Source organism: Macrotis lagotis, chromosome 1, assembly GCF_037893015.1.
Source record: "Macrotis lagotis isolate mMagLag1 chromosome 1, bilby.v1.9.chrom.fasta, whole genome shotgun sequence".
Classification (NCBI taxonomy): domain Eukaryota; kingdom Metazoa; phylum Chordata; class Mammalia; order Peramelemorphia; family Peramelidae; genus Macrotis; species Macrotis lagotis.
The window spans coordinates 913106779-913129915 of NC_133658.1; the positions used below are offsets into that span (position 1 = coordinate 913106779).

At 36.8% G+C, this 23137-nt stretch overlaps 1 pseudogene; it reads left to right on the forward strand.

Annotated features, from left to right (window-relative positions):
* The first annotated feature begins 279 nt into the window (after positions 1-279).
* LOC141509796 (uncharacterized) lies at positions 280-22881 on the forward strand (annotated as a pseudogene).
* Positions 22882-23137: the final 256 nt, after the last annotated feature.

Genomic DNA, 23137 nt, shown 5'->3' on the forward strand with positions numbered 1-23137 from the left:
GAGTCTTGGCCCCTTTCTGTCCCTGTCTTTCTGTCTCTTGTCTCTGTCTCTGTCTCTGTCTCTCTCTCTGTCTCTCTCTCTCTGTCTCTCTCTCTCAGAGTTTACAGCATTGACATAAGACCCAGGTTGGAGATGGCCCTGTGTTATGTGACAAAGAGGTCTGGGAAATGTCCAGGCCTCCCTGGGTCTGGTTCTGCCAGGTCTCTGGACAGCAGAGGGCAGGGGTTTGGGGTGGGTTCTTTTTTTATCAGTCTTCTGTGCAGGTTGTCACATCCCTTTAATGAGCATAGGAACCATCTAGTAGATTGATTTTCTTTTCTTCATTCGCCAGATGACACCTCTCCCTTATTCCATATGTTTATCAGTTCCCTCCATATCCTGAGTAGCAGCCTCTGCTGACCCTAGGCCATTCATTGCCCACCTTTGCCCAGGTTTCCCTGGCGCCACCCATCTTCTCACCTCTCTTGGTTTGAGCTGTATAAGAACTCTGCCTGCTTCTGTTTGCTAGGACCAGTTTTGACTGGATGAAGGACTTCCCATTTCTTTTCAGTTGTTTTTTATCATTGGCCTTTCTTGGTCCTTTTCAGAAATTTCCTAGGGTTTCCAGCAGAAGGGTGGCCTTCCCTCTAGTTGTACCTCCTTCATAGAGTCAGTCTGTCTGGATTGGATGGAGACATGGCTTTATTAGAGGTGATTATCAAGACACAAAATTAACAGCACATGAGTAAAAAAGTATGACTTGCCTTGGGATCCAGAATGTAAGAATATTCTTTTTGTTTCTTTTTTCATTTTTTTCCAACTACATGAAATGATAGTTTTCAACAATCATTGTTCGACAAGGTTTTGGGTTTCACTCTTCTCCTTCTCCCCCATCCTGCTTCCTGACAGAAAGTAATCTAATTTGTTTTACATATGTTAAATATATATCCCATTTTAATCATGTTATGAAAGAATCAAATCAAAATAAGAAAAAATTAGAGAGAAATGAACAAGATGCAAAATAACTTTTAAAAATCAAAAATAATAAGCTTCGGCCTTCATTTAAACTCCATACTTCCTTCTGTGGATGTGGCTGGTATGTTCCATCACAAATGTTTTAGAATTGTCTTTGATTACTGTACTGCTCAAATGAACAAGTCCATCATGGTTGCCCATCACCCGATGTGCTGTTAGTGTGTAGAATGTTCTGACTTTGCCCATTTCACTCAGCATCAAGTCATGAAAGTCTTTCCAGTCTTTTCTGAAGTCCTGTCCCTCATGATTTCTTACAGGCCAATAGTCTTCCTTTGCACTCATATACCACAATTTGTTCAGCTATTCCCCAATTTGATGAGGGGACAGCTAGTTGGTGCAGTGAATAGATAGAGCATTGGCCTTGGTGTAAGGAGGATCAGAATTCGAATCCAACCTCAGACACTTGCCATTTATTTGCTGTGCGACCTTGGGCAAGTCACTTAAGCCTGATTGCCTCTCCAGTCATCCTGATTCATATCTGGTCACTGGACCCAGTTCACTCTGGAGGAAAAAGTGAGGTTGGTGACTTAGAACAGCACCCCCTCACTCAAATCCAATTCATGTGCTTGTCATGATATCACCTCCCTGATCTTCTGGTGGTCTTTGAAAATGAGGGACATTATCATTATTATTATTATTATTATTATTATTATTATTTGATGAGCATCCTCTCAGTTTCCAGTTCTTTGCCACTACAAAAAGTGCTGCTATAAATATATTTGCACATGTGGGTTTTTTACTTCTTTGGGATCCAGACCTCTAGTAGTATTACTGAGTCAAAGGGTATGCATAATTTTATTCTTTGGTCGTAACCCAGATAGTATTCTTGCCACTGAATGATGAAATAAAACTATCTTCAATAAAAATACAAGCCAGAACAGATTTTTGGCACATAGTATATATTTGATTAATAATAATAATGATGATGAGTGTCCTGAATGTTGTGAGAATGCTTCCTTCCCAACCAGACCTACTTTCTCTTTTCCCCAAGGATATCTTTATAGGAGATCATTTCCGAATAGAATTGTGTTGGATGTTTCAGGAAACATTGATTTTCAAGGATGTGGTGGTAGATTTCACCTGGGAAGAGTGGGGGTACCTGGACCCTGCTCAGAGGGACTTATATGAAGAAGTGATGTTGGACAATTATAGGAACCTGGTCTCCCTGGGTAAGGATAATTCTGTAATTCAGAATTCTACCTCCCCTGCCCTGACTTCCAGGGTTTGGGGAGATGGGTCTGTGGGTTTACATACATCAATCTTCAGTGTCTCAATTTCTAGAATCTTGATTCTGGGATGCTCTACTAACTCTGTGATCTGTGGAATCTAAGAATTGGCTTCATCTAGTCAGGGATATGGATTTCTGAATCCCCTAAAAAAGCATCAAGAAAGAGATTGCTTCTGTTTCTGTTCATTCTGCTAGAAACTGGCTGCCTCATGGTCCTCTCCCAGGCTTCCCCTTCCCTACTCTTTCACCATCTTCAAGGTTTTTCCCCAAAATGATGAAGGCAGAAAACTGAAAATGAGAATAATACTGATGACCCCCAGAGTTGTGAGGATCCAAGGAGACCACATTTGTAAAGAGCTGAGCCTCAAGTTCTGGCCATAATTCTGGTCCTGTAGAACTGCTTCTTCCCTCTCCTCCCCAACCCCATCTCTTTCTCAGATTGGGTTCAGTGATTACATTTTCTCTGGAGACCTCCTCCTCTCTGTCACACATAATCAATGAGCACTTATTACATTATGGCTAGGGGACAACTTCTGTTCCAACTGAGGGTTGAGTTTATAAAGATCACAATGGTCCCTGCCCCTGCCCTCCCCCCCCCCCCCCCCCCGTGGGAACACAGGCTATTCTAACAAACCGCCACCTGGACAGTCTCAGGAGCTGGCACGCCGCCCTGAGAGATAAGGTGTGCTGGAGTCCTTGGGAGCTAGACATTCCACCCCACAGACCAAGGGCACTAGACACAGCTGTGCCTTATCACCTCCTCCCTAATGTACTCCCCTATCCTGTAATGCAAGATGCTGCATGTACACACTGCTTGTACCCCCAATTCCCTCATTATTCTTTGTTCTACCCCTGAAGACCTAACAGTATATATGTAAATAGCTAAGCAATAATAAAGTTGAGCTGGTGGCATAAGGCAGTAGTGCCTTGACTCCTTATTCTCAGCTTGCCTCCGGGAGGGAGGTTGCCCCTGTGGTCCCCAAGGAAGCAAGCCACAACACCCCCCCCCCACCCGAGGCTTCTCCTGTAAGAGGCTCAACATCATACATAGATGTGTCTATGAATACTCCTAGAGAGAAGGTGAAAGATAACCTTAGAAGAGAAGGTCCCAACTGCTGTGGGAAGGTACCCAGGCCTCCTAGCAAAAGCAGTCTTTGAACTGAACTGAGGAAGCTGAGGCTTCTAAGATGTAAGGACGAGGGGGGGAGGGCATGATTCCAGGCATGGTTGGTCAGTCAGCAAGGATTTATTAAGCACCTTCTGTGTACCAGATGCTGGGCTAAGAGCTGGGGGGGGGGGGGTACAAAAAGAGGTAAAAGACAGACCCTGCCCTCAAAGAGTCTACAGTCTAATGGGGGAGGCAGCAACTAAAGACTTGTGAACAAACAGGCCATAGACAGGATAAATAGGAAATAATTTACTGAAGGAAGGTACTAGAATTAAGATGGGTTGGAATGGGGACTGGGGAGACAGAAAGGCAGTGTCTTGCTACAAGGCTAAAGTACATAAATGATACAATCAGGGTTCTTTCTCATATATATATATATATATATCATATATAATTCTCATATAATACATTTATGTGGCCTGCTAGACCTTCTTAGAACCTTTTCCTTGATATGGAAAAGTAATGATAGTTATGCTAGCAGACACTGATGAAATTCTAGAGTATGGAAAATGTTCTATATGTTTATGATCCCATTTTGTTCTCATAGCCATCCTCTTGGGTAAATTCTACAGGTACTTAAATTCTTATTTTCCAAGTGAGAAAACTGAGACTGGAAGAAATTAAGTGATTTGTAGGAAATCGCATAGCTAAGAAGTGTTTGGTGGAATTTGAACCAAGGTCTCTCAGAAGAAGTTGAGAAAACCATCCACAGGACTTTTTCACATCTTACCCCATGAGCAGGGCTTCCAGAGTCCAAACTAGATGTGATCTTCCAGTTGGAAAGAGGAGAATCACCATGGCTTTTGGAGTCAGAAGATTGCAGTGATACTGGTCCAGGTGAGTGAGTGAGAAACAGGAGGCTGGGGATCAGAGTTGGACTATTCATTTGGGCAGGGGGTGGTCCCTGTGGGATTGCATCAATCAACCAATCAATATTTATTAAGCTTCTACTGTGTGCCAGATGCTATGATAAGCTCTAGAGATACTTAAAAAAGAACCCACACTCTAATTTAAACATATACAAAGAGCAAGTCATAGACAGGATAAACAGAAAATAATTAATGGAGGAAAGGCATTGATTTTTTTTTATTTATGGCAATGGGATTAAGTGACTTGCCCAAGGTCATACAGCTAGGTAATTTTTAAGAGTCTGAGGTAGATTTGAACCCAGGGCCTCCTGAATCAAGGGCTGGTGCTCTTTCCACTACACTACCTAGCTGCCCCAAGGCACTAGAATTAAGGGGAGTTGAAATAGGCTTCCTGGTGAAGATGGGATTTTAATTGGGACGCAAAGGAAGTCAGGAAGAAAAGTTGAGGAGGAGAATGTGCTAGGCATTTGAGACAACAGAAAATACTTTCCATTCAAGAGATGAAGTGTTTTCTTTGGGGAACGACCAGGAGGCCAGTGTCACTGATCCAAGAGTCCTTCAAAGTCATTCTTCAGAAGTCTTCATCACAATCTTTCTGGACATGGAGAAGCCTTGCCTCTGTCCTCCTATGAGCTTCTTCCTATAATATCCTTATTTACTCTGGAAACCACATATACCAGTCCATTGTTTGGGATCTTATAATGTACTTGGAACTTGAAGATCAGAGAGATGATGTGAATCTCCCCACAAAGTCCTCAAGCTATTAAGTGGTGGCATAGTTGTCTGGACTAACAGCCCTTCTCCTTGTTGTGGGTGAGGCCTAGACCTGAAAGAAAGTTTGTGATTCTACTCTTACCCATTCTTCTGTCTTTACTCTTAGACCACCTTCTATCTGCCTTCCTCCTTGAATTTTCCTCATTCATGTCTCTTCAAATTTCCCTTTTTTTTTGCATTTGTGTATGTGTCTCTCACACACATATATACCTTCCCCCAAAATCTTTGTTGTTTCATTTACTTTCAAATTTATTACCATTCTCTATTGCCAATTCTTTATTTCCCAGATTAAGATTCTGCAGTGTGGCCTCTCTTGACTGTGTTAAAGATGCTTTTTTAAAAGTTATTATTTATTTTTAATATTTATAAAAATTTTGAGTTTCAAATTCTCTCCACCCCTCCACACACCCACTAAGAAGGCAGGCAAAATAATATCAATTAATTATACATGTGACATGCAAAAATATAAAAAAGTCATGAAAAGAAAGTGATAGCAATAATTTGTATTTATGTGTTCTCTCTCTGAAGATGGTTAGCATTTTTCATCATGAATCATTTGGAATTATCTCTGATCATTGTATTGAACAGAGTAGCCAAGTTTTCCCTCAACTGATCCTCATTACAACATTGTTGTTACTTTTGCACAATGATCTCTCAATTCTCTTCATTCCACTATGTAAAGATACTTTTTTTATAGTCATCCTTGATTTGTGAAGCACTATAGCTTACATGTGTAAAACCTTTGCCATTTAGATCTGCAGGGGTCCAGCCTCCGCCGGGGTCCTTGGAACCTGACAGGAGGGATAAAGTCAGCAAAATGAGTTGAGTCAACAAAGGGGTAAAGGCAGGAGCAGGTTGACTGACTGTCTGCTGCTTGGATTTATTTTTATAGTCTCAGAATCATGTATGCATCAAGCAAGCAAGCTAAAATTATTTCCTTGGTTACAACAGTGTACAATTTTCATCCTCAATCATATAATTCATGTGGTTACAAGTTTTAATCATGTGATTACAAGTTTAATTAATAATCATATAGTTAATTGATTTTTTTATCCCTACTTAGACCATGATGACCTCAACCTATCTGTTACTTTATTTATTACTGCATTGTATAATTGGTAATTCATTTAAAGTTATTAATTAAGCAGTTCTTTTAATGGAAAGTTTTTTTATATTTTCTGTGTAAGTAATGTTTTTCGATACACTCCCTTAACAATCTATAGTGAGGGTCTTTATGCTTGTCCACCCATCCGTTAACTCTTACAATAACCAATTTTTCTTTTAGGCCTTGTTGGTAGGAACCACAGTTTCTGTGACTTTTTTTATTCTTTCCCATAAGTCACCTATACTATTTTCTCACCATCTTTTTCATATATTCCTGTGTATAGTAAGGGAGGCAAAACTATTAATTTCCCTGGAATTCTATCTGACCATCCTGTATCTGTTTTCCCAGTATATATTCTGATGTCTCCTTGGAATTCCCAGTGTTGGGTTTTCCAGATTTTCATAATGTTGAAGCCTTTTATATGCTTCAGGGAGAGGCAGTCCTGTTAAATTTGGATAGAGTTTACAATCTGTTTTATTCAAGGAATTTTTCTGAAACTCTCCCTTTATAGTCATTCCACTATTAAGGGTGAGTAAATATTGCAATCAATAATAGACCTATAAATATTGGTATGCATGGAATCCCTATATATATTGAAGAAGGAAATGCTGTTCCATCAGGCAGTGTGACCACCTTGAGTCTTCTTGCCATGACTGTGTCAAACAGCTTAGAGACCCTGGCTCCCAACATAGATCATTTTTCTCTCTCTCTCATTTCCAAATGGTAAAGTTGGAGCAGTTTTCAGAGAACAACTGTCCAGTTTTATAGTATCTCATAAGTAGTGGTCCAATCTTCATCTGAAGGCACTTGATAAAGGAAAATCCATTACGATCATTCTGCCAGATTGGTTCAGTTTGTTGGAAAGTTCTTTATTGCGTCAGGCTAAAATATTCCTGTCTGCAGTTTTCTTAGATGGTTCTTGGTTCTGCCCTTGAGACCATATAGGACAAATTTAATATATTTAAAAAATTAATTGTTTTAATAAAACTTAACATTGAACATCAATACAAACAAACAGGTTTACTAGGTAACTATATTTCAATTACATAATTTTAAGACATAAAACATTATATTTTCTCTTCCTCTCTCTCCCCATCAGGATTCTTTATCTAGTCCTTTTCATATGATTATAATTAGTATTTATCATTTATGTTTTTTCCACTTTCCAGATTTCTTTTATTTTCAATTTGTCCTTAATAATTATATTATAGAATTCTGTTACATTTTTCTATTCCCTGTTAGTGAACTTTATATTTCCTTTGATTTTTTTAATTCTTCAATATACTATTTTTTTCCCTCAGTGCATATCAGAATATTTTCAACAATGCCATTCCCTCTTCCACTCTCAGCCTTTTTAATATTTGAAGAGAGCCATCATATATCACCTAATTCTTTACTCTTTTGAGCAATAAACCCCTAATTTCTTGAGTAAAACTTCATATGCCATAATCCTTTAATTCCTGTCCATCCTGTTTATCCATTTCTGTACGTATTATCAATGCCTTTCTTCAAATGTAGCTCCCTACCTTACTTGTAGTCTAACTAGGGCAGAGTGGGAGGGGCTACTAGCTTCCTATACTCAGAATGTCATGTCTGGTTATGAATCATCTACAATGAATTATGTAGGATAGTGTTGTTTTTTGTTTATTATAGTTCAGTGTTGACTCATTTTAGTTTTTCAGTCCACCATCCTTTTCTCCTACTCCCCTATCTTTTCCACATGAACTGTGTTCTAATTAGCTTTCTTTTCCTCATCCTATACTTGTGAAGAACAAATGGCCCTTTAGAATTCAGATTTTTTTGGATCTAGATATTTTATACATTTGCAAGGCCTCTGGATGTTTATTGCAGCCTTAACCATAGGAGAACGTCCCAAGAATTACAGAATCACACTTGAAGACCGACCCCCTGGCTAAGGTAAACAATCTTAGAATACTGGAAAAACCAATTACGCATGGTTGTTGAAATAGTGACTATGGAAGGTATCTGTGGTATCTTATGGTAGAGCTGAGCAGTGATGGAAGTTTCATAATGACAGCTGATTGATGAGTAGCCATGTCCCTTACCTCATTAAAATTTAGTTATAGTTTTTGTGACTTACTGATTTTTCTACATATGTACCTAAACTTGTCGATGGAATTAGCTATTGGGTTTTTATAAACTTTATGGTTTTCTTTTCCCATATTGTTTACAAATGAGATTTCAGGCAAACAAGTTCTATATCTGTTTTCACCCCTTCCCATTTTTCTAGGCTGGTATTCTTCTCAGGTTCATGCAGGGTTCTTGAGTTCCTATAAAGCATATTTGCTCTTATCAACATAATATCTTTCTGGGGAGCTATCTAGATTAAATCAAGTTGAGTTTAACAGTTCTCTCCCATGAACTTCTCTTCTTCTTTATATCAATAGGTTATGGTTTGTTTTAGTTACATATTTATTTCTTATAATTGTGTGACTTTACCTCACTTCATGTTAAATTTTTTGTCTGGTTATCAAGTCTCCCCTTATTTCTATTTCATATAACTTCAGTGTTCTTTGAATTCCAAACTTTTTCAGTAAAACTCTTGTCTTCTTTTAGCTTTTGATAGAAAATTCTCATTGGTTTCTTGATTTCAATGGCCTCTGTCTTTTCTGAACCAAATGGTAATTCTTTTCTTTTTTCAAGGGTTGGAGGGAGGGGGAAGGTGGGAAACAGTTTATTTATTTATTTTAAATCTTAATAGTATTTTATTTTTTTTCCCATTTATATATAAAGATAATTTTCTACATTCATTTTTTTTTTGTTTTTTGTTTTTTGCAAGGCAATGGGGTTAAGTGACTTGCCCAAGATCACACAGCTAGGTAATTGTTAAGTGTCTGAGGTCAAATTTGAACTCAGGTCCTCCTGACTCCAGGGTCAGTGCTTTATCCACTGTGCCACCTAGCTGCCTCTCTACATTCATTTTTGTAAAATTTCCTCCCTCTCCTTTCTCTTCCCTCCTCTCTCTCCCCAAGACTAAAAGCAATCTGATATAGGTTATACTTGGACAATCTTTTTTTTTAGTTTTTTAGTGTTTTTTTTTTGTTTTTTTTTTAGTTTTTTTTGCAAGGCAATGGGGTTAAGTGGCTTGCCCAAGGCCACACAGCTAGGTCATTATTAAGTGTCTGAGGCCGGATTTGAACTCAGGTACTCCTGACTCCAGGGCCGGTGCTGTATCTACTCTCCCACCTAACCACCCCATACTTGGACAGTCTTATTCATCTTATTTCCATATTAGTCATGTTGTGAAAGAAGAATCAGAATAAAAGGGAAAAACCACCAAAAAAACCTAAATAAGAAAAAATGAAAAAGCATGCTTTGATTTGCATTCCCACTCCATAATTCTTTCTCTAGATGTGGATGGCACTTTCCATCACAATTTTAGAATTGTCTTTGATCACTTTATTGTTGAGAAGAGTTACAATCTTATCATAGTTGATCATCACACAGTGATGCTGTTAATGTGTACAGTGTTTTCCTGGTTCTGTTTTTGTTCACTCAGCATCAGTTCATATAAGTTTTTTCAGGTTTTTTTAGGTGAACACTTGAATGAGAGTTCTTCAGGAAGGGTAGGCATCACAAGGTTCACAAGTCTAAGAATGTGAATCATATGGGACCTCATTAGGCACCTAATCCAACACATATACAAAATAATAACCAATATTTAAATAGTGCTTGTTATATTCTTTATGTACATATGCACTGTCCTAAGTATTTTCCAATTATCATCTTATTCGAGTCTCACAACATCCATGTGAAGTAGGAGTTATTACCCCTGTTTTACAGATGAGGAAACTGAGGCAAACAGGTACTATGGCTTACCCAGGGTCACACAGATTGTAAGTATCTGAGGACAGACTCCTGATGCTCTATCCAGTGGCACCATCTAGTTACCTTAAGGAATTCACAATTTTGTTAGAACAAAAGTAACAATTAGGAGCTCATGCCACATGAAGATCATTTGGATTAAGTGGAGAAGTTTCAGGGGAGACACATAAAAAAAAAAATTAAAATTAAAATTCTTGAAAACAATCATGTAGAAATAAAAATTAGAATTCTTCTGTTTGGTACCAGAAGGCAAAACTAGGAAAGATTCAACTAAGGAATCAGCCCAAGACTCAGCACTTGATCTACTGTGCCATCTTGGCTGCTTCAAAAGGAAGATACAACTGGAATATGATTTTGTCCAACTTTCTTGAAGGTCTTCAAGGAGGAATAACTCACCACTTTTGCAGCAGCCCATTCCATTTCTGGACAGTTCTTATTGTTAGGAGTTTCTTCTGCCATAAAACCCAAATCTGTCTCTTTGCAATGCCACATCTTATTTCTAATTCTTCTCTCTGGAGCTCAATGAGCAACTCTAACCCTTTCTCCATATAATACCCCTTAAGATACTTGAAAGGAATTAGTTTACCACTGAGTAAACATGTACAGATTTTTAACCAACCCTTATATGCCATGGACTCTAGACTCTTTGCCAACTTATTAATCTTTTTTGGAATGAATACTTACATTGATGAGATAGAACTATTTATCTGTGGGGTGAAATCCTATAGTTGGTTTTATTTGAATTTCTCTTCTTAGTGACTTCTACCATTTTTTCCCCGTCTGGTTATTCATTTGTTTTTCTGTTTCTGAAGTCTTTCTGCACATTTTTGGTCATTCATCTATTGGGGAATGACTTTTGTACTGCTATTTATGTCATTTTCCATAAACTTTAGTTATAAAAATTTTATAGCAGATATGTCATAGTTTTTTCCCTACTCAAAATTTCCTTTCTTATTCTGGATATATTGATATTTTTTTCATACAAAAACTGTTAATCTTAGATGATCGCAGCTGTCTTTTTTTTTTTGTCTTTGGTCATATTTTCTCTTTCTTTTGGTTATCGCCCAGATCTGGGAGAAATCTTGCAATTTTTTTTTTTTTTTGCTGTGTTCTTTTGCCTCCAGATCCCTTTCCTACTTTGAGATATTGTGGTGTTTTGATATCTGAGTATGACCCACATCTCCTGATGGTCTTATATCCTATTCCACAATAATGTCAAGAGAAGAAGAAGAAGAAATTTAATTGATTTAAAGGTAAAGTCTTAAGGCAGCTAGGTGGTGTAGTGGATAAAGCACTGGTCCTGGAGTCAGGAGGACCTGAATTCCAATCTGGCCTCAGATATTTAATAATTACAAGTCACTTAACCCCACTGCCTTAAATAAATAACATTTTTTTTTTAAAAAGTCAGCCTAATATACACAAGCTATGGAAGGTACAGAAAAGATGTGGAGTCTTGAGTGAACTCTGCAGCAATTAATATCAGACAATGATGCAAAATGATTGCCAAGAAATTTAAATAACCATGAACTATAATCATCAAGATATGTTGTCCAGGAATGGAGTAGATAAATGGCACAGTGGAAAGACTCAATCCTGCTTGACTCAGTGTCCTCATCTGTTAAATGAGCTAGAGAAAAGGCAAACCTTTCTAGTAACTTGCCAAAGAAAACCCGAAATTGGGGTTGTGAAGAGTTGGCCATAGTTGAAAAATGACTAAACACCAACGGTGTCAGGATCACAAGGGGTCTGATGACCCCATTGCACTCCTTCCATCTTTCAGTCCCCAGCTTTCTTGACCTTTCTGTAGCATTCAATCTTCCTGATCATCTTTTCTTCCTGAATACTCTCTCCTCTCTGAATTTTCATGAAATTCTCTCTTGGTTCTTTTCCTTTCTGTCTGACTGCTCCTCAGTCTCTTCCTCCATGCCACTTATGCTCAACATGAGCATAATCCAGAGGTCTGTCTTGGACCCTCTTTTCTCTAAATATTCTCTCACTTGGTGATCTCATCAGTTCTAATGGATTTAAATGATCATTTCTATGCAGATAAATTTCATATAGTTTATTCATATCTATTGAGCTTCAGTCCCATATCATTAACTTCTTCTTGGGCATTTTGAACTGGATGTCCCTTGGGCATCTCAAACTCAACATATCCAAAATAGAACTCAATATATTTATCCAGATCCCTTTTTCCCTCTTCTGTGGAGTGTGCGTTCATCTTCCCAGTCACCTAGGTTTTCAGTTTCATCCTTCACTCCATACATTCACCTTAAATGTTTAGTCTCTTGTAAAATTTGTTATTTCTCTCTAGCTTTCCTCAATATCTCTCCTAAATGTCCCCTTTACTCCACTCATAGCCACCACTCTAGTTTAGGTCCTCAGGAAACAACTTGAGACTATTGTAATGAACTTTTAATTGACCTCCCTACCTTCTGTGTCTCCCCACAAATCCATCCTTCACACAACTGCCAAGGTGATCTTCCTAAAGCATAGATCTGATTGGGTCACCTCCCTCTCCATATATTCCAGTGGTTCCCTCCAATTACTTCTAGGATCAAATAGAAAGTCCTCTGGCATGTGGAGCTCTTCCCAATCTGACCCCTTCTCATCTTTCCAGTCTTCTTATGTTCTCTCCTCTCTGGACTCTAAAATCAAGTTATATTGCCCTATTTGTTTTCTTTGCTTTCAAATGTAATCTTCAAACCTTCCATCTGTCTGTTTATTTATTAGCTTCCCTAGGAGAATATAAGTTGGGGAACTGTAAATCAGGAACTTTTCTCCTGAGTTCAGGTTCCTGGATTCAGACAGATCAAAGAAATGTTGGAAGGCCGAGGGGAGGAGATTCACATCATTTTATTGTGTAGCAGCTTACAGGGGTCCCAGGGACTGAAGGCCCACACCCAAACCCTCCCTTTCATTAATCTCCCAAATCTAGAAATCCCAGTCTGTAAATCAACTAATCCGCAAAATCTGCCCACAGGGCAGGGCATTTATAAGGTCATAGAACAAAGCCAGGATGATATATATGAGATCAATTTTGAGGGTCATAATTAAGTAATTATAACAGTGGCTAAGGGACATTCTCATCTGGATATATATAGCTTACTTTACAGGAATATTTTGCCTTATTTCCCCAATACTTAATGATGCTTAGCACTAAGTAAGAACTAAATAAATGTTTTTTGACTGACTGGTATAATTCCTGTAAAGAGGCTATAGTTTGTAGATGTCCTTTTTATCTTTTTGTTTTTGTAAGGCAATGGAATTGAATGACTTGCCCAAAGTCACACAGCTAAGTAAGGATTTAAGTATCTGAGGTCAAATTTGAACTCAGGTCCTCCTGACTTCAAGACTGGTACTCTATCTACTGTACCACCTAGCTACCGCTAATGTCCCTTTTTAATGTGGTTTTTAAACCTGGATTCATAAATCCAAATGTGGTTTCATTAGTAGAGCTTACAGAGACATAATTCCTTTCTAGGGCCGAACAATAGATCTGCTGCTAAGGTTTTATTGACCACAACGTATGATTAATTTACATTGAGATTGTCGTCAACTTTTTGTGGTGGAAGTTGTTAAAATGTTAAAGAGGTCAAATAGAGTGATCTGATGCACAACAATAAAAACTCCAACCATCTTCATTTATCAAGACTGAATAAAGGACTTCAAATGACTATAAATTCATCTTATACCATTTTTCCATCCATCTAAAAGAATATCTTAGTAGACTCTAATCTGTTGTGGTGTGTTAGGAATCCAGACACACTCAACTCAGACTCATGCTCTCTGAAGTTCTGGCTTTCTTAAATATTCCAGGCAAAATTCTTATTTCTTAAATATCCCACATTCAATTCTTAAATATTCCATATAATATGAAATATCCATGCAATATACAATCTTTTAGGAACTAAGAATTTTTCAGATTTCATGATTCCAATCATTACAGATCACAGATGATTCCTTGTGATCAACTGTAGTTTCCAGAATTAAATTTTTGTAAATTTAATAATTTTTATTAAGACTTGTTAACAAAATTTCTTTGTCATTTAAAGCTATTTTAAGTGTCCTGGAATGTAATTAGTCCTATTTACTTAAATTTAGAACCAGGAGATGCTTGGATTTTTTTATTTTTAGTCTTAATATATTTGGGGCATCAACTTGCACTATAGAATATTTATGCTGTCCTTTCCAGATTATTGATCTTTTTTTTTTTTAGGAGAGGAAATAAGATTTAATTGTAAATCAGATTCTTTCACCCAACACAGAGTATATTACAAATGATATTTTTTTCTTTTCTTTCAGAGTTCCATAGTCATATGGCCAGATGTGAAGCAGCAGAGTCAACCATAAATCCTTCTGTTTCTCCAGAAAAGTCATCTAAGGAAAGAGTTAAGACAAATGGCTTCTTGGAATACAAATTGGGAGAAGTCTGGGAATGTGATGTCAGAGCAGAGCAAAAGAATTGTAATCAGGACAGACAAGTCAGTCAAGAGACACCTCTCCACAGAGAAATTTCTACTGAGTCTACTGCATTTAGAAGTTGTTCCAGTCCGGGGTCAGTCCTTTTTCCACAAGGAGTTCATACTAGAAAAGGTCTTTGGGAGTGTGGTATATATGAAAAGAACTTAAAACTATATTCAGCCCTAGGTGAACATGATAGAGTCTTTTGCAAGAATAATCCCTGTAATTGTAATATATGCAGCAAGTCATTAAATTACCCTTCAGACTTTATTCATTCTAATAAAGAGCATAGTGAAGAAAAAGGATATAAATGTAATGAGTGTGGGAAATTCTTCACCAATAGAAAATCCCTTAGAAGTCATCAAAGAGTTCATACAGGAGAGAAACCCTTTGAATGTAATCAATGCAGGAAATCCTTTAGATGGAAGAGCTACCTAACAATACATAAGAGAATTCATGCTGGAGAACAACCTTTTGAATGTAATCAATGTGGGAAAGCCTTCAGGCAAAGTTTTACATCAGATAATTCATATTGGAGAGAAACCCTTTGAATGTCACAAGTGTGGGAAATTCTTTAGCCTTAGTGAGCAGCTTATTAAACACAAGAACATTCATGTTGGAGAGAAACCTTTTGAATGTAATCAATGAGGGAAAGCCTTCAGTCACATTTCTCAGCTTTCTCGACATGAGAAAATTCATTCTGGAAAGAAACTCTTTGAATGCCACGAATGTGGGAAATGCTTCATTCACAGTGAGCAGCTTAGTTCTCACAAGAGAATTCATACTGGAGAGAGACCCTTTGAATGTCATGAATGTGGGAAATACTTCAGCCAGAGAGGGCAACTTAGTACACATAAAAGAATTCATACTGGGAAGAAACCCTTTGAATGTAGTCAATGTGGAAAAGCATTTAGCGGAAGTTCTTACCTTACTGTCCATCAGAGAGTTCACACTAGATCAAAACCCTTCAGATGCCATGAATGTCAGATGCTTCACTAGTAGCAAGCAACTTACTGAACATAAGAGAATTCATAAGAAAAAAAGTATTTTGAATGTAATCAGTGTGGAAAAACTTTCAACCACAGTTCTCATTGTACTGTGCATCAAAGAATCCATACTGGAGAGAAACTCTTTAAATGTCATGAATGTGGGAAATCTTTCACTGATAGTGGGAGGTTAAGTACACATAAAAAAAATTCACACCGGAGAGAAACCCTTTGAATGTAATCAATGTGGGGAAGCTTTTAGCCAAAGTTCTAATCTTAGTGTGCATCAAAAAATTCATACTGGAGAGAAGCCCTTTGAATGTAATCAATGTCACAAGTTTTTTAGCCAGAGCAGCCCCCTTATTGAGCACCAGAGAATTCACACTGGAGAAAAACCCTTTGAATATAGTGAATGTGGTAAAGCCTTCTGCCGTGGTGGGCAACTTACTCTACATAAGAGAGTTCATACTGGAGAAAAACCCTTTTTATGTTTGGAATGTGGAAAATCCTTCAGCCATAGTTGGATGCTTAGTGCACATAAGAAAATGCATGCTGGAGTAAAACCCTTTAAATGTCTTGAATGTTGGGAAATTTTTTAGCTGGAGTGGTTCTCTTACTGAACATAAGAGAGTACACACAGGAGAGAAACCTTTTGAATGTCATGAATGTGGGAAAGCCTTTAGCCATAGTGGCCAGCTTACCACACATAAGAGAATTCATACTGGAGAAAAATCCTTTGAATGTCACAAATGTGGGAAAGCCTTTAGTTGTGGTTTTTACCTCACTGTACATCAGAAAATTCATAGTGGAGAGAAACCCTTTGTATGTAATGATTGTGGGAAGTCATTTAGCTCTACATAAGATAATCCCTACTGGAGAGAAACTTTTTGAATGTAATGATTGTGGGGAATCTTTTACCTGGAGGGGACAGCTTACTGAACATAAGAGACTTCATACAGGAGCAAAGGAACCTTTTGAATGCGAGCAATGTGGAAAAGCCTTCAGGCAAAATTCCCATCTTATTGTACATCAGATAATTCATACTGGAGAGAAACCCTTTGAATGTCATCAATGTGGGAAATCCTTCAGGCAGAGTTCTCAACTTACTAGACATGAGAAAATCCATATTGTTTAGAGAACTTCTGAATGTGACAAATATAGGAAATCTTATCTAGCATAGCTCTCTGAATGTGAATGTTTATATTACAGCAATCTTTAAATATATGCAATCAATGCAAAAACCTTTGAAGTTACAAATTTTTATTTTACATTGGGAATTCAGTCAACTAATTTTTAATATGCTTTCAGAGTGGAAAACAGTGAGCACAAGAGAGTTCAAATGGGGGAGAGAAATTTCAAATGCCATAATGACATTTTCTTTCATAAAGTAGACATCTTTTTGAACATAAAGAGAGTTAATTGATACTGGGGTAAAGAAATGCATTTAAGGCAATGAGCTAGGGAAAGCCTTTAGCTATAATTATTATGATATGATGCCTCAAAGAATTCATACTACTGAATAATAGATGGAGAGAATCCTTTATCTGTCCTATACAACTTACTGAATCTTTTTTTAAAAAGTTTTTTATTTATTTAAGGCAATGGGGTTAAGTGACTTGCCCAAGGTCACACAGCTAGGCAATTGTTAAGTGTTTGAGGCTGTATTTGAGCTTGGGTCCACCTGACTCCAGGGCAGGTGTTTTATCCACTGGGTCACCCAGTTGCCCCCAACTTACTGAATCTAAGAGAATTTGTGCTAGATCAAAGAAACCATTTGAATGTCATAAATGTGGGAAATCCTTTACATAATCACATCATTTTGAAAATTTTAGGTACTTCAGTCTCTTTCTACTTCAACCCAGATATTAAAGAAAATCCCACTTTGACATACCTGACAAAGTAGTTACCCATTCTCTGACTCTACTTCCAAGGAGGGAATATCTGCCATCTTGTTAGGTATTCTACTCTCCTTTTAGATAGCTCTAATTGTTAGGAAGTTTTTCTAAGTTATGAGTTTAAATTTGCCTCTATGCAGTTTCCATCCAGTGTCCCTACTTCTGCTTTTGCTTATCGAAGACTTAAACACAATAATTGGCCTCTTCCCTTCTCTTCTACAGATGAAACATGCCCAAATTTATTCAATGCCTTCAACTGACTTGGACCCAGAGGTCTCTTCATCATACTACTTACTTGCTTTTCTTTGGACTCTGTCCAGTCAGCTAATGTCCTTAACCACAATGCCAAGGACTGAATACAATATGCCATATGCAGTCTTATGAAGGCAAAATACAGTGGGATGAATATTTTCCTATTCCTGTAAGTCATATTCTTCTTACTGCAGTCTAATGAAATATATACTTCTTACTGCAGCCACATTTTACTACTGAGTTAGACTGAACTTTCACCCAGAATCCAGATCTTTTTTTATAACAAGGAATTTCTAACCATACCTTCCTTATATTGTAAATACATGTGAAGTTAATATTTTTTTTAATCTCAGTGAAAGGTTTTATATTTATTCCTATTTGCTTTTTTTTTTCTTCTTTTTAGATTCATCCCAATGCTTTGACCTGTTAAGAGTCTTTTAGGTCCTTCTCATTTTGTCATCTGCAAATTTAATGAATTGCCTTTGGCCAAGTCATCAACAAAAATGTTAAAAGGACAACAGATCCTTGTAGTTCTCCACTGGAGACCTCCTTTTTGATATTAGACAATTAACTGCCACACTTTCAAATTAGCTATTGTCAAAGCTAAGTGTCTTTAATCCTATATTTCTAACCAAAAGTTAGTCTCCCAGCCTTTATAAGTGAATGTTAACCTCTGCCCTCCTCAAGGTTTGTGTCTCTTCAGCTATTAATCGGAAGGCAGACTCTGTGTGAAACAGCCTTGTCCCCCTCTAACTTCATCTGCAAATTTGGTTTTCATAGCTTACATCAAAAACTAGATAAAGACTATCCTGAGAATGCAAGAAGCTGGTCTGGTTATTTCTGAAAGAGACTTAAATAAATTCTTATACTTATGACATTTTGGAAAGAGAGAAATCCCAATATTTTTATATTATATCTGATAACAACATAAAATAACAAGTTAGAATAAGAGACAGTGGTCCTGTTGCTCATTGGATCTTTGTCAATTCTAACATAGAACAAACCTTATGGAGAGATTAGAGAATCAGAACATAGTGATACCTTTATATATTCATGTATAATCTGATTGGTTGGCCACCTAATTTTTATGACTATATGCCTTCTAGAAATACTTTTCCTTCATTAAGTTCTTAGTTGACATGATGTCATCTACCCACAGGTTTTTTGGTAAGATCCTAAAGGATAAAACTTCATCTATAATCTAACTTTTTATTTTCATTTTTAGTTTAAGATTATCTAGATTCACACTACTCAGCCAGTTCTGAATCCTTCTATTTATATTATTGTGAAATTGATATCACTCCATCTTTTCCACAAGAATAGTGTTAAATACTTTATCAAAATTTTTGCTAAAATATTGTTAAACTATATTTATGGCAGTCTCTTCTATCAGATTGGTTGAAAACCTCACCAAGGAGGGTCTTTTTAGACTGCTCCCTTCTTCCATCCTCACTAGAGTTGTCTCCCTTTGTGGCATCAGAATTTCATTATGGAGCATTTTCCATTCTTCCTAGTTTGACTTCCCTTGATAAATTTTACTCCATGAAAGCCTGTCTTTCCTTTGAATCCTTTGACATCTTCTTTCCCCAAATCTAGGGTGCATGTTACACTCTATCCACTGTGCCTGGATTTCCTCTTCTCTAGGATGGAAATATCACTCCTCAGGACTCCCAGTATTTCTAACCCTGAAATAAGTTCCCCTCTATTATTGAAACCCAGATACAGAATAGATTTGATTCTTTTTGTATCCTTTATCTTATGAAGCATCAAATTAATATCAAGGAAAATCATGGAGCTATAGCTGCTTTCCTTTCAGTTGAGAGAGTTGTAACACATACCTTGATAATTGAAGACTTTCATTCTACTTCTGTGCCAGGTTTGTGAGTTCTTTCCCAAACTCTTCATACACACACACACACACACACACACACACACACACACACACACAATATACACATACATACAAACATATTCACAAAAATGTATGTGTGTAGACATATACATATATATGGGACAAAAGTCTAAGAATTTAAGGGAAAGAAATATTAGCACCAATAGCAACAAAGAGCATCATCAGGGAGTTTACATTTTGCTAGGGGGAAAATCATATATGGACATAAAACATACAAAATTAACACAAAATAATTTGGTAGAGGGCATCTAGAGGTAGAGTACAAAAAGTGAGAAGCCCCAAAATGGCTCTATAGGAGGTGGCACTGCCAGGAACTGGAGAATTTTTTTCTCTTGAGTAGCAAGGTGGTTTTGTTATTGTTATGGGATTAGGGAAGAAAGCATGAAGGTAATGGGATGGAGCATAAAACTTTATTTTCACCTAATCATCCCTGTTGCTTTTTGAAATATTTTGTTGGTTTCTTTTAATTATAGTCTGAATTTTTTCCATTTAAACTATGATGACTATTAAAGCAAGATGTTAAAATAGCGGCTTGAACTGGAACTGAAACTTGAACATTTGAACTGGACCTTTAAATATCAAAGTGTGAAATCAAGTTTTTGAAAAATAATGAAATATATTCGATTATATTTTTCTCACATAAATATGATTAAGAGGGTAAAAGATGTTTTTGCACTATTAGCAAATTATTTAAAATTACTTATTTCTTATTTAGGTGACTCAATTTATTTTTATGTCTATTTTATTATGTATATAATTATTAGTACAATAGTATTTGTTTTATAAATGTACATATTCCGGGGGATACTTGCTCAAAAATATTTTTATAGATAAGGTTGAATAGTTAAAAAAGTTTAGAGGCCACTTTTTGAGAAACTGAGAAATGATTCTCTTTGGGTACAGGGATTTTAAAATCACTTCAAAACACATTTATCAAGGATTGATCAGAGTACCACTGTAAGCATTGGAGAAAATGTAATTTTTTAAATGATAATTCCTACCCTTATAAGCTATGGTGCACAAATAGCCATATTTAGGGATATCTAATATAATCAATATGGATACTATCTTTTGTGATAGAAACTCATCTATTACCTTTATAGAGTTTTTTTTTAAATTCATCACCTTGCGTTTCTTAGCTAATCGGGTCTGTGGACTTCCTAGTCTTCCTCCTCTGACTCATAAACCACATATTTCTGTGATTCTTGGAGTTTCTCTGATTCTACTCTACTTTGGCTCCATACGTATTTCCCTAAATATAACATTCCATTTCTCCTCTGTCTTTGTATGAGCTCCTCTCCTATAGTCTTTCAAGGCAGGGCTCAGGTGCCACACCTTTGATCGTCTTTCATTATTATAGCTTTCTACTCTTGAAATTGTCTGTTTTGTATTCCCTTGTATTTGTACACGAAATCTTCCAGAAACAGTTTTGTTTCTATTTCTGATCCTCAATTTCTAGCATAATGTCTTTCACATAAGCTTTTAATAAATGTTGATTGAATTAAATTGACTAATGTCCTGGTAGTTTATTGTTGAAAATAATGAGAAATTCCCTTTCAACTGTCAGATGATGTAGCCAGTGGTGATATCCAAAATGACTAGCTTAGTATCCTAGGCTATATGCTACTCTTAAGATTCTGTTATTCTTTCTAACTATATGCTTTCTAGAAGGGAGCTAGGTGGCACCCTAGAGAAGAGTAATGGACTTGGGATCAGGAAGACTTATTTTCATGAATTCAAATCTAAGCTCGGACTCTGACACTGTATTCTTTACCAAATCACTTAATCCTGTCTCTCTCAGTTCTTCATCTGTAAAATTAGCTGGGGAAGGGAATGACAAATCACAACAATAACTTTGCCAAAACAATCCCAAATGGGGTCATGAACAGTTGGACATGACCAAACAACAAAACTTTCTAGAATAACCTTTCAAGATCTAATTTCCTTATGAAAGAGATTCTGAACCTTTTTTTATTTAAATTTTAATTTTTAATTTTAAAATCTCTTCCCTTCTCCACCCCTTTTCCCAATCAATGAGAAGGCAAGAAATATGATATCCTTTATATATATGAATCTAGAACTACTCTCAATTATACATCATAAACTACTTTTAAGAAAGATAGAAAATTAAGTGTTCAAGGTTCAGTGGTTCACCTGCTTGTTTGCTCTTTACTATTGATGATGTTTGGCCTTCAGTCTCAAAAAAGACCATTATATTAGGGAGATGATGCTTGTTATGGCATCGTAATTGGATTTGAGGGAGGGGGCTGTGTTCAGTCATCTGCACTTTCTTCTCCAGAGTCATCTGGGTCCAATGGCCAGATAAGAATCAGAATGATTGGAGATGGTCCTGGACGGGAGGTGATCAAGGTTCCTGACTTGTCCAAATCCCCCTTCCCAACCGAATCAAGGACATTACTGATAATGAGATTGGATTCAGACTCCACCTTGGTGGGATAGCCATTCTGCTCTACTCAGGTTTGAATGGGGATAAATTCTGTGAATAGATTGCACAAGGCTGGGGGCTGATATTCAGCCCATCATTGTTACATTCATCTCAGTAATTGTCACTAATCAGCACTGATTGCCACTCAGAAAAACACTTATGGGTATAGAAGCTGTGAACCGGCTGCCATGATTTTAAAAGAGAGACAGTCAAATGATCTTTCCTTTGTTAATAAGCTTGCTGGAACTATTAATAAAAAGACTAAATTACCAAGAATTTATGTCTCTTGAACATTTTAAATGTCATATCTACAAGGATTTTGGGGAAAAAATTCCTGCCTTTTAGGCTAAAATTACCTTCCAGGAAGCTTCTGAGCTAAAACAAAATTTATTTTTCCATACTGAGCTTCAGTTATTCAGTTAGCAGTTGTTTAATTTCTGTTGGGATAATTTATCAATAAAAAGATTATTCAACTTAAAAGAAAATCTGTAAGATCCATAGCCCTTTTCTCTCCTTTTCCCTACATAATAGTTCTTTAGGAAACCCTTATAAAAACATTCCTTTTTTGATTTCTAATATCCCCATTTCTCTTAAAACAGTCTTGAGTAATGTGATCTTTCCTCCCACTGAAGAAACACTTTTGAAATAGCCAAGATTGCTTAGATATCCATAGCTTCCATTCCTTCAGACATAGAAAGCAATTCCCTTAATCTGCTCTATGTTCAATTCATGCCTACTTAGGTATCCTTTGTGGAAATACTTTCATATTTCTAGCAGGGAAATCTAAAAAAAAATTTAAAAAAGAAAAGGGAGAGGTAGAAAGGGATAAATTATCTCACATAAAAGGCAAGAAAAAGCTTTTTCAATGGAGTGGAAGAGAGTGGAGATGGAGGGGAATGCTTAAACCCTTAATTTGATTGAAATTGCCTCAAAAAGGGAATAACATACACAATTGGGTATAGAAGTCTTTGTTTCCCTACTGGAAAGTAGGAGGGGAAGGGGTTAAGAGAAGGGAGGGGTGAGTATTATAGAAAGGAAGACACACTGGGGGAGGTATAATCAGAAGCAAAACACTTTTTCTTTGAGGAGGGAAACAGTGAAAGGAGAGAACCTGGAATAAAAAGGTGGGGAAATAGAATGGAAGGAAATACAGTTAGCAATACTAACTGGAAAGATTT